The sequence below is a fragment of the Schistocerca cancellata genome, chromosome 1 (assembly GCF_023864275.1).
Source record: "Schistocerca cancellata isolate TAMUIC-IGC-003103 chromosome 1, iqSchCanc2.1, whole genome shotgun sequence".
NCBI classification, from domain to species: Eukaryota; Metazoa; Arthropoda; class Insecta; order Orthoptera; family Acrididae; genus Schistocerca; species Schistocerca cancellata.
The window spans coordinates 330,668,173-330,680,185 of record NC_064626.1 but is presented as its reverse complement, the minus strand read 5'-3'; the positions used below and the strand labels follow the sequence as shown (position 1 = coordinate 330,680,185).

General features: G+C 43.6%; 1 protein-coding gene across 1 annotated transcript in view; it reads right to left on the bottom strand.

Annotated features, from left to right (window-relative positions):
• Positions 1-12,013, bottom strand: part of LOC126161302 (uncharacterized) — an 83,616-nt gene that overhangs the window by 32,562 nt on the left and 39,041 nt on the right. The window lies entirely within an intron of this gene.

Sequence of the window (12,013 nt, the reverse complement as noted above, 5' to 3'; positions counted from 1 at the left end):
GGCCCCAGTGTGCCTGTCGCGCAGAGCCTGGCTCTACCTAGTCAAGTGTCCAACGTAGTTCCCACTACTGCCACAGTTACCACTTCGCCTTGTTGATGATTTGCGACCCATGCAAACTGTACTCCACCACCCTCCGAGCATCCCATTTGTTGTTGCTTTGGCGTGCAATACACCGCTTGCCAGTGTAGTCGTGCATCAGAGTAATCTAGTGACGGCACGGAGGTAGTACACATTGTGAATAAACGTTGTGTTGTGGAACGTATACCGTACAGTATAATGTACACACATGAAGATATGGTAGAAATGCTGCTGATCTATGGAGAATGTACGTTGACGGGAAATACGTTATGAGATTGCTTGTTTGTTGATAGTACTGTTAGCGAACATTATGATTATTAAGTTAATATGTCTGTTTTCTACCCTACTCTACATACCTGTACTGTATCCTGTTGTAGGTGGATGAAATGCTGTTCAGGCAGAACGACTGTACAGAAGACGATTCCCTGACAAGCCATCGCCTTCGCGCCGGATGTTTGGTCGTCTCACATCTCGTCTACGTGAAACGGGAAGCTTAAATCCAAGACCTCGACATCGTCCTAGAACACGCACAGATGAACGTGCTGAAGTTTCTGTGCTCGCTACCATAGCTGTGAATCCTCAAATCAGCACACGTCAAATTGAACGTGAAGTTAGTGTGTCGAAATCAAGTGCACAGCGTATTCTTAAACGTCATAAATTTCATCCTTACCATGTTCATTTACACCAGGATCTTCATGGAAATGACTTCCGCAATAGGGTAACATGTAGTCGGTGGGCTCAGCAAAAACTTCTGACTAATCCAAATTTTTTTGCAGTGTTGTCTTTACCGACGAGGCATCATTCTCCAACAAAGGAATTGTCAATATGAGGAATATGCACTATTGGTTCGCAGACAATCCAAAATGGCTCCGTCAGGTAGAGCATCAACGTCCGTGGAAAGTTAATGTTTGGTGTGGGATTATTGGAGATACCATTATCGGACCTTTCTTTATAAATGGCATCAAAAATGGCAGACAATACTCCAGATTTATATGACACAATCTTCCTGTCCTCTTGGACACCGTACCTCTGAACTGGAGAATGGTCATGTGGTATCAGCATGACGGATGCCCTGCACATAACGCCTTACGAGCACAACGACTTCTGAATCGTAAGTTCCCTGGTAGGTGGATTGGACGAGGTGGCCCAGTTAGGTGGCCTGCCTGATCTCCGGATCTTACACCGCTGGATTATTTTCTTTGGGGAGCAGTGGAGGATGTTGTTTACCAACGTGAACCAACAACACCAGAGGACATGAAGCAACGCATTATTGATGCTTGTACAGCCATCAAAGAGGAAACAGTAGTACGAAGTAGGGTATCCTTCAGTAGGGTATCCTTCATCCGCAGAGTGACCCTATGTATGCAAGCCAAGGGGCATCACTTTGAGCATGAGATCTGAACGCTATGTTTAGTATGTAGTGCTGGTATCATAGTGGAAGTTTCTACAAAGGGCTATTTTACCCAGTGATGTTAAGAAACATTTGTTTGCAACAATTTGTCATTTAACGCATTAGATAAACATAACATTGATAATTTGTGATAATAAAACTGATTGGTTAAACATGTTTACATTCATCTTCTATGTCCTATCTGAACTTCCCAAATCAAAACATTTTTACCTAAACAACGGTAAAACTTTTAGTCCACTTGCTCGTTTCACTAAAACCATCAACATGAATTTTACTATTACGAGTGAATGATGAACTGTCACTTGCGCTAGATCTACAGTAAAGTAAAGTTTTAACGTTGAACGGCATTACCTTTTTAGTAACGGATTAACGATAAGCGAAGTTAACTTTGTGACTGACGTTGCGGTACACAGATATGTTACAGAACCGCATCACCCCAAGCCTATGGGATAAATACCTGCTGGAATGTACGACGTTAATTCAGGATGACAGCAGACCGTATTATTCGTTTCGGACCTCTTGATAAGTATGGAAGTGTGATTACGCATGTCAATCACATCGCGATTGCGGGCAGCATGGGGTTCACGCCTAAGCCTCAGGACGTGCGCTAGCAGCGCATGTCGGGTGTTTCAAGCGTCAACTTCGTGTCTCAATATCTCGGGATGTAATGGGAATATTGCGATGCAATCAACGCCATTGTGTATGTGCTTTGTCATGCTATGGATTGCTGAAGAAAAAAATGTAGGAGGTCCATTTAAAAAAACATAAGTTTGTGTTAAAAAACACATATGCTTTCGTGTTAGAATGTTTCCAAATATGTACATTCATGGGCCCCAGCCCTACATTGATACCGGTGAAAGTCGTTTTCCAATAGCTGTTATTGTTCCAGAGATATTTTGGGTGGACAAGATAGCTGGGACACCCTGTATACTGTAAACTGTACAGGTACATCATGCACATACAATGAAGAGCCAAAGAAACTAGTGCACCTGCCTAATATTGTGTAGGGACCCCCGCGAGCATGCAGAAGTGCCGCAACACGAAGTGGCATGGACTCGACTAATGACTGAAGTAGTGCTGGGGAAAACGGACACCATTAATCCTGCAAGGCTGTCCATAAATCCGTAAGAGTACGAGGGGGTGGAGATCTCTTCCGAACAGCACGTTGCAAGGCATCCCAGATATGTTTAATAATGTTCATGTTTGTGGAGTTTGGTTCAAATGGTTCAAATAGCTCTGAGCACTATGGGAATTAACATCTGAGGCCATCAGTCCCCTAGAACGTAGAACTACTTAAACCTAGCTAACCTAAGGACATCACAAACATCAATGCCCGAGGCAGGATTCGAACCTGCGACAGTAGTGGTCTCGCGGTTCCAGACTGAAGCGCCTAGAACCGCTCGGCCACAACGGCCGGTTGGGAGTTTGGTGGCCAGAGGAAGTGTTTAAACTCAGGAGAGAGTTCCTGGAGCCATTCTGTAGCAATTTTGGACGTGAGGGGTGTCAGATTGTCCTGCTGTAATTGTCGAAGTTCGTCGAGATGCGCAATGGACATATATGCATGCAGGTGATCAGACAGATTGCTTACGTACGTGTTGCCTGTCAAAGGTCGTATCTACACGTATTAGGGATCCCATACCACTCCAACTGCAGACGTCCCACACCATTACAGAGCCTCCACCAACTTGAAGAGTTCCTTTCTGACATGCGAGGTACATGGATTCACGAAGTTGTCCCCATAACCGTATACATCCATGCCCTCGATACAATTTGAAACGAGAATCGTTTGACCAGATAACATGTTTCTAGTCGTCAACAGTCCAATGTCGGTGCTGACGGGCCCAGGCGAGGCGTAAAGCTTTGCGTCGTACAGGCATAAGGGTACACGGAGGGACCTTCGGCTCCGAAAGCCCATATCGATGATGTTTCATTGAATTGTTCGCACGCTGACACTTGTTGATGGCCCAGAATTAAAATCTGCAACAATTTGCGAAAGGTTTCCACTTCTGTCACGTTTAAAGGTTCTCTTCAGTCGTCGTTGGTCCCGTTCTTGCAGGATCTTTTTACCGCCGCAGCAGTGTCGAAGATTTGATGGTTTTGCGGATCCTGATGTTCACGGTACACTCGTGAAATGGTTGTACCGGAAAATCCCCACTTCATCGCTACCTCGGAGATGCTATGTGCCATCGCTCGTGTGCCAACTGTAACACCATGTTCAAACACACTTAAATCATGATAACCTGCCACTGTAGCAGCAGTAACCGATATAACAATTGCGCCAGACACTTTTTGTGTTATAGAGGCGTTGCCGACCGCTGCGCCATATTCTACCTGTTCACGTATCTCTGTATTTGACTAAGTCCGCCGATACCAGTTTCTTTGGCACTTCAGTGTATAGGGAACAGTCAAATGGAAACGAGACAGAGAAAAAATATGATTAAACTGTTTATTATTTCAAATACAATCTCCGTAACAGTTAATTCACTTATCCCGCTGCGAGACAAAACAATCGATGCCTTCAGGGAAAAATGTTTGCCGTTGCCTATGGAGTCATGATTGTACACTGACATGCAACTCTTTGAAACAAATCGACGGCCACGAATGACTTTCTTCATGACTCCAAAAATGTGGAAATCACGTGAGGAGAGGTCGAAACTGTATGGAGGATGTATAACGGCTTCTCAGCGAAACGTCTGCAGTGTAGTCGTGGCAACATGTAGGTGGGCATTATCCTAGAATAGAACATTCCTGAGCGTTTGGACTAGATGGTGCGCTTCAATGTCTGCAAAGTGTTCACGTGGAGTGCTGGCACACGGCGTCATTCTGTTACAGGATAATGTCGGCCCACGTATTTCCAAGGCTGTTTAGGTTGTTTCGACTGCGCTGCAGACGTTTCGCTGGGAAGCCCTTAGACACATCCTCCATCCTGTTCTCCTCACATGTATTTCCATATTTTTGCAGTCATGAAGAAAGACATTCGTAGCCGTCAATTTACTTCGGACGGAGAGGTGTACGCCTGGGTGCCATCACGGTTCCTTAGATCACCACGTATGATTTTCCCATGAAGGCATTGACCGTCTTGTCTTAAAGTGGGATAAATGTATTAACAGCTATAGCGATTACTTTTGAAATAACAAACAGTTTACTTACTTGCTTTTCATCTGTCTCGTTATCATTTCACTGTCTCTGTCACTGTGTCGACAGCACAGAGGGCCAAAGAAGGCAGCGGTGAACATGCGGTTAACGCAGAAACTTAAACAGAATGAAGTGGGACATTTAGGAACTGATGATATCGTTGGCAGAAAGCTATAAGTTACGTCTTCTGTTGGAATCGGGATTGTCGGTCTCTAGTCAGTCTATTAATTTTCATATCTTAGAAACCTTTTCACCCACTGTTGATGATTGAATATATGAAGAAATTGTTTTCATCCTCGTTAGTGGACTCCAGTATCAGAGTATGCCTATGCAAAAATTAATGTGTGATTGTGGCAAATGTATGTCGAAGAAAATATTAATTCTTGAACATTTCAGAATGAACATTGTCATACGAAATGCATATTAATAATATTGAGTATTCAACATTTCTTCTTCACAATGTGAATTTGAATTCACTTGTTCCTGTGTTCAAATTGCACCTGATGAAAGGTGTTATTTTTGTATATAGGAGTGTAATATAACCAAGAGTAAGAGAATAATGATGTGTTAATGGCATTAGAAGTTTAAATTTGTGTACACGGTGTCCCAGAAATTTTGCGCCAAACTTGAAGTGGGTGTGGAGGGTGTCTTGAGGAACAAATCGAGGATAGGAACCAGTGTCCGAAAACGTCGTCCAACGACACTACAGAGCGCCGAAGTTACAGGCGACGGCTCCCGCCACTAGGCCTTCCTTTCTACAGTAAACGTCACTTTGTACGCTGACATGCCGTACGTGGAGTGTCTCGAAATGTGGTTTGCTCTTCAGTGATGATGACCGATACTTGTCCTTGATTTGTTCCTCAAGATCACCTCGAGGTCTGTCACATTTCTGGGACACCTGCGTATATTTTGGTACACATTCACCACGTAATATTGAGTGGTTTGCAGTGGAACAGAACTAGGTAAGAAACTACGTGCAATGATGAGCCGAAACATTACGATCACTGCCCATCTCAAGATTGTGGGGCGTTACCAAACAGTTGACCTCTATATTTAAAGTCGTCTTTCACAGTGACGTGGTAATAGATGTCTAGGTGTTCCGTTTTGGTTGATCCCTCATATTGCAGTCATGTACGCGATCACTGTTTCGGTGTAGGCCATCCCAAGAGAGTGTTGCTACCACTAAGCCTCTTCTTCTCAAATAATGATCTCAGTTAATCATTATGTGGTAATCAACAGCGTACCTGTGGGCGGATGGGATGGAATAGACACCATTGATGTACTATAACAACCATCAAAGTTGCAATTTTAGCAGTTTTACCAGTTTTTTCTGTAGTTTCAACACGGACTAATGACGTGGCAGCATGCTTCAGAATTTCCAGATCATCGCTAAACCACCCCTCCACTAACGAAGTTTTCACTCTGTAGTGGAGTGTGCGCTAATATGTAACTTCCTGGCAGATTAAACCTGTGTAGTAGACTGAGACTCGAACTCGGGACTTTTGCCTTTAGCAGGTATGTGCCTTACCCGTGAAAGGCAGGTTAGCATTCCTTATCGGTGTATAGTAGATATGAGAGTGTTGTGATAATATAACACGGTTATGAAGAAGAAACGTGTGCTTTACGCACGATGGAGCACCAGACAGGCATACATAGTTTGATGCATTTTCATAAGTCAACTGCGCCATCGATTCAGAAGTATTGTTCTAGTGTGTGGGATTCGTACCAAGAAGGTACTGGTAAGAGAGAAATGACTGTGGAACACAAACACATACATTCCTATGGCTACGTGGTTCTGCACTTATAAAACACTATACTGCTAAAGTAGCGCAGTTTCCGCCCTATTATTTGTGTGGAATGCAACGCTGTTAATATCCCATTGTAAGAAATATATACCCAGCGCCTGAAATATACATTATCCATGCATGTTTCTCCACGATAAACTATACTGACAAACTGTAAAATGATCAAACTACTACCCTGCACACGAAAGAAAACATCGATTCTTAGTAACACAAACACTACATAGTTTTCCAGAGAGGTATGACGTTTGCTACCTGCTGTTAACGAAGTTCAAGGCCGATTACGATTTGGAAATGTTGACAACAGCCGTATAAAAATATCGTCGACAACCGAAAATGCATACGAATGAACAGTGACATATTACGAGGAAATAAACACCATGATCAGTAGCCACTGAAGATGTAACAGTCTTCATCCAATTTACCACCACTCGTGTTAGTCTTACCATTGCACACAGGAGTCCCATGATATGCTGTATCGCTCATGTGTGGGATAATATTGTCGTTTCGCCTTAACGTCACATCTCTAAAATGCCTCCTCTCTTCACTATTAAGGTATTATTTAGCATCAGTCTACTCTCCTCCTCCAGAACACGCAATTTTGTTGATTTTTCTCAGTAATTTTTCATGGTATTTGCCTTTAATTTTGTATATTCTGTTTCGGTAATTTTACTAGATTTCCGAGATTTTACATATTTCATCGTATTTCCCTCAATTTGTACGTATCTCACAACAATTTTTCGTGATTATGCCAGGTTATGCTCGAATTTTACCGATTTTATGTCATCTTCCACATTTTTTCTACAGTTTTCCATATATATGTGGTCATATTGCTGACATACCCATGTGCTGTTTGATTTTCTACGAGAATATTTGCGCTTCTTATACACCACCCTTTTAAAAAATCCTATTACTTGCCCTCTGCCTGATGATCCATTTGCTTGCATTTAGGAGAGGACGAACGTGAAAAGTAACAGTCGTTTCGTACCTATACGAAACTGGATATTCGATTTATGTCAAAGATGTGGCAGAGAGTTATGTAAAATGCAGCAAACAACGTCCGCCTGAGGCTCCATCATGCGTAAACCACTCGTTTCTTCTTCATAACTGTTTGTTATATCATCACAAGACTCATACTTACATATAATATGTTCAAGAGTTGGCAATGAATGGTCATACTGCATGGTAGTCTATCTACGTTCACAATCTACTCATCTTTTAGTCTTTTTCCTACCAATTTCCAGGTGGGGGAGGAAAGGGGAGGGCTGGGTGGTTCCCCAGAATAGGGGTGGGTAATTAATTGATCAATTGAAGGCCTGAAAGTGTACCTGTATCATCGAAGGGGAGGAGGAGTAATAGTGGTTCCCTGAGGGTTTGGGAGAAGAAGAGAGAGGGAAAGGGGTGGGGGGGGGGAGGTTTCTCAGGACAGATCATTCCCAAGGTTCATAATCCTCCTAGTAGAACAGTGGGCTAGAGACATGGCTACCTTGCACTAATCTCCATTTGTCTAGAGGAGGGCACGGAAACAGGTTTTCCTCAATGGCAATGTTTCATTAGATGTGAGTTGGAACTCCTCTGATGACTGTGGTTTGGGGATTTGGAGAGGCTTGCTGTTAACGATCACAGATAGATACTGCTCTAAGTCACACACAGAATCATTTTATACGGCTGTTGTGAATATGTCATATTTTCTGAACTCTAATCGGCCTTGGACTTCGTTAACAGCAGGCGTCCTACCCCTCTGGAGACCTATGTAGTGTTTCTGTTACAAAGAATCGATGTTTTCTTTGGTGTGCAAGGTAGTAGTTTTATCACTTTACAGTTTGTCACTACAGTTCATCGTAGAGAATCCTGCATGAACAAAGTATGTCTTACGCTGGGAATATATTTTATACATTGGAATATTAACAGCGTTGCATTCCACATGACTAGTATGTCAGAAGCCACACGACTCCAGCATTGAAGCATATTTCAAGCACAGAACCATGTAGCCTTAGGATGCACGTGTTTATGTTCCACGATCATTTCTCTTTTCTTGGTACTAACCCCAGACCATAGAACAGTGCTTATGAATTGATGGCGCATTTGAGTTATGTAAAATGCAGCAAACAACGTCCGCCTGAGGCTCCATCATGCGTAAACCACTCGTTTCTTCTTCATAACTGTTTGTTACATCATGACAAGACTCATACTTACATATAATATGTTCAAGAGTTGGCAATGAATGGTCATACTGCATGGTAGTCTATCTACGTTCACAATCTACTCATCTTTTAGTCTTTTTCCTACCAATTTCCAGGTGGGGGAGGAAAGGGGAGGGCTGGGTGGTTCCCCAGAATAGGGGTGGGTAATTAATTGATCAATTGAAGGCCTGAAAGTGTACCTGTATCATCGAAGGGGTGGAGGAGTAATAGTGGTTCCCTGAGGGTTTTGGAGAAGAAGAGAGAGGGAAAGGGGTGGGGGGGGGGGAGGTTTCTCAGGACAGATCATCCCCAAGGTTCATAATCCTCCTAGTAGAACAGTGGGCTAGAGACATTTCAGGCAAAGGAAAGGTTTGCCCATGAATGTATACTTCCCTCTGATGTAGGCAACCCACACAAACAAAACTCGCTCATGCTCTATTTGCCCCACTATTGCAGGTTTGAACCAGCGTCGCCCTGATGTCTTATACCTGCTATGTTTAAAATGTTCAGTGCTAGGGCTACAGGCTGTGGGAGTGGTAAGGTGCTGAGCATATAGAAAATAACCCTCTTAACAAATTTATTTACGACAGAGGCCTAGTTTAACGTCAACAGAGATGAACAATACTTTTTCAAGCGAAATTCAGTGGCAAAATCACAGAGGAATTCACGAATCCCAGCGGACACTTCACTCCACGCAGGAATTCTGCTCAGGCGTTATTCTCGTGTCAACTCTAGTAGCATATATGTGGAAATTTGCTATATGCATCGGTGAAGGTAAGTCGTCATGTGCCTGTGAAGAGACTTGCAAGGTCTAAACGAATTCGTGACCAGAGCTGCGTGGGAGGAGGCTGGAAATTCCTGGAGTTTCTGGAAAGTGCGGCAGTCGGTGAGAGTGTGCTGAATGTCTTTGTGAATATCTCGTCAGTACACATCCGTCTTGTCAAAACAACGCCGTAATGGCCTTCATGCAGTAGGTCTTGTATGTTTCGTCGCAGAACGTCTTTTGCTGTTTTCCGCCTGTTGGAGGAAAACTCTCCTAAAAACGAGGACTGCCTATCGCTAGTGCCAACATGCCGCAACTTTCGGATTGCTGATCAACTTTCTGTCAGCTGATCACTCACGTGTGATTAACGTACTTCACATTGTATGGGGAGCTCGGAATTAACTTTCCGTTTGATTTAGCGTGAAACTAGTGTGAAACTACGATAAATGTAGTATTATTAAAGCGGCCAAATGACACGGAAATTCTGAAGATGTCCTCGACCAGACTAGGAATGTTAAACATCAGAGTCCAGCAACCTCGTCACCATCACCTGCGATGACCAGAGTGAGTCCACACACGCAAATAAGATTTCCAGGTAATAATGAATACTTTATTACAAAAACACAGAAAACGAAACAATTTCTCAGGGCGCAATTCCGTGAAGTCCGAACACACAAAAGCTGTAATCATCCTGATGTGGTTCCACAACAGAAATAATAAATCTTAGCCATCACTACGTCATAGGCGATAACTGACAACACTGAAATTATTCTAGTCTAATCGGACGTCCATCACTGATGAAAACTACTTGGTAATATCACAAAATCAAAGTCAACCGACGTGTATCATCCTAGGAAGACAGTGGAAGCAAGAACTCCAGCTGTGAGTGCTGGCGACTCATTGAGGTGCTGCGGAGATCGTCCTTCGTTGGTGCTGAAGTTGTAATTGCCCGCTCTCTAACGAGATGACTACTTCAGTACAAGCTTGGCGGAGAGATACGTGGATAATGTTCCTACGGACATGTGATCGGCGGAGGCAAATAGTCCCACGCAAGTATCAGCGCCTGTAGCAGTGCAAGCACCATGGGGGGAAGCTGGCACCGCACGTTTCTGTGGAGTCCACCGGAATGCATTTCGAAAAGAGGTTGGCGTTTTTTGGTGTTGATCGGCCGTTATGTTGATACACAATACAGCCAGTAATGTGAGACCGACAGGAAGGTGGGAGACGTGACTTACAGCAATTCGCCGGTCCCATCCGTACTGAGGGTAGACAGAAGTGTAGGACACACAGCGTTGTCATTACTTATACCACCATTCTCTGAATTACATGGCGACTCCTAGACAACCGAGTAGGTTTCTTTATTATGATCCCACAGAACTTCAGGAGAAAAACGGAACATTTTATTTTGAAGAGAAAGTATATACATCCGCTAACCTCGCCCCTTTGAAGCTTACAATAAAGAGGCCCACATGGTAATTAGGGTCCCTCCTGATAGGTAAAATATCAGAGTTTGATTATGGACCATTCGTTACTAGTTGATTAATGAAATAGCATCACACATCTTCTTTAATTTAATTTGTTATTCTTAGTGAGGTATGTAGTAAGAAGACTAATCTGCAAAGAATTAAAACAAATATCATACACAAAACGATATACGAGGGCCATCGGAGACCTTATTTTTCCTTCTAGGCTGGTGCTTGAATCACAAGTATAAGTTCCACCTTCTTGGTTGCCATGTTGTTTGATCCAGTCTATCATGTGATCGGCTTATACATATTTGCAGAAACCCCAACAAACTACCAATCTGATTGTCCAGCGGCTGTTGTCACTGACTTCTTACAGTTTGTGCATCACCAACGAGGCTTTTAGTCACACAGAATAATATGCAATGAGATGCTGTAGTAACTTGTGTGCCCTTTTGAGCAACTGGCAGTGCACGTTATTTGGATGGAGACATGTATGTCTCTCAAGGGTTCTCAATTGAATTTGTTATCCTCCTTAGTATTACACTGACCTCATCAACATGTTACAGTAGCGCGGTGCATGTTTTAGAGTAGCCGGTCGCCTGTGACACAGCGTATCCGGACACGACCATCGAATTTCTGTAACAAGAAACGTGATTCGTCCAACTAAATAAATGTAAATGTCGTGTGGCTAGGGCCTCTCGTCGGGTAGACCGTTCACCGGGTGCAAGCCATTCGATTTGACGCCACTTCGGCGACTTGCGCGATGGGGATGAAATGATGATGATTAGGACAACACAACACCCAGTCCCTGAGCGGAGAAAATCTCCGACCCAGCCGGGAATCGAATCCGGTCCCTTAGGATTGACATTTTTTCGCGCTGACCACTCAGCTACCGGGGGCAGACAACCAACTAAGTGACATGTATCCTTTCAGCCATAGTCCAGTTTTGATGATCCCATGCCCACTGTAGTCGTATTTGACATGTCGGTGGGTCGTCATCTGTGGATCCCCGTGATTAACCACTTGCGCTGAACAATGTGCCAGCGGGGCTAGCCTCTGAATGCCGCGTTCTGTAACGAAGCGTGGACACCTTGTCGCATATTCTTGGTTTCACCGTCCTTCAACCGCTTTCCACAGCTGCTCGAAACTACTCACGAAAGTAGCACGCGAACACC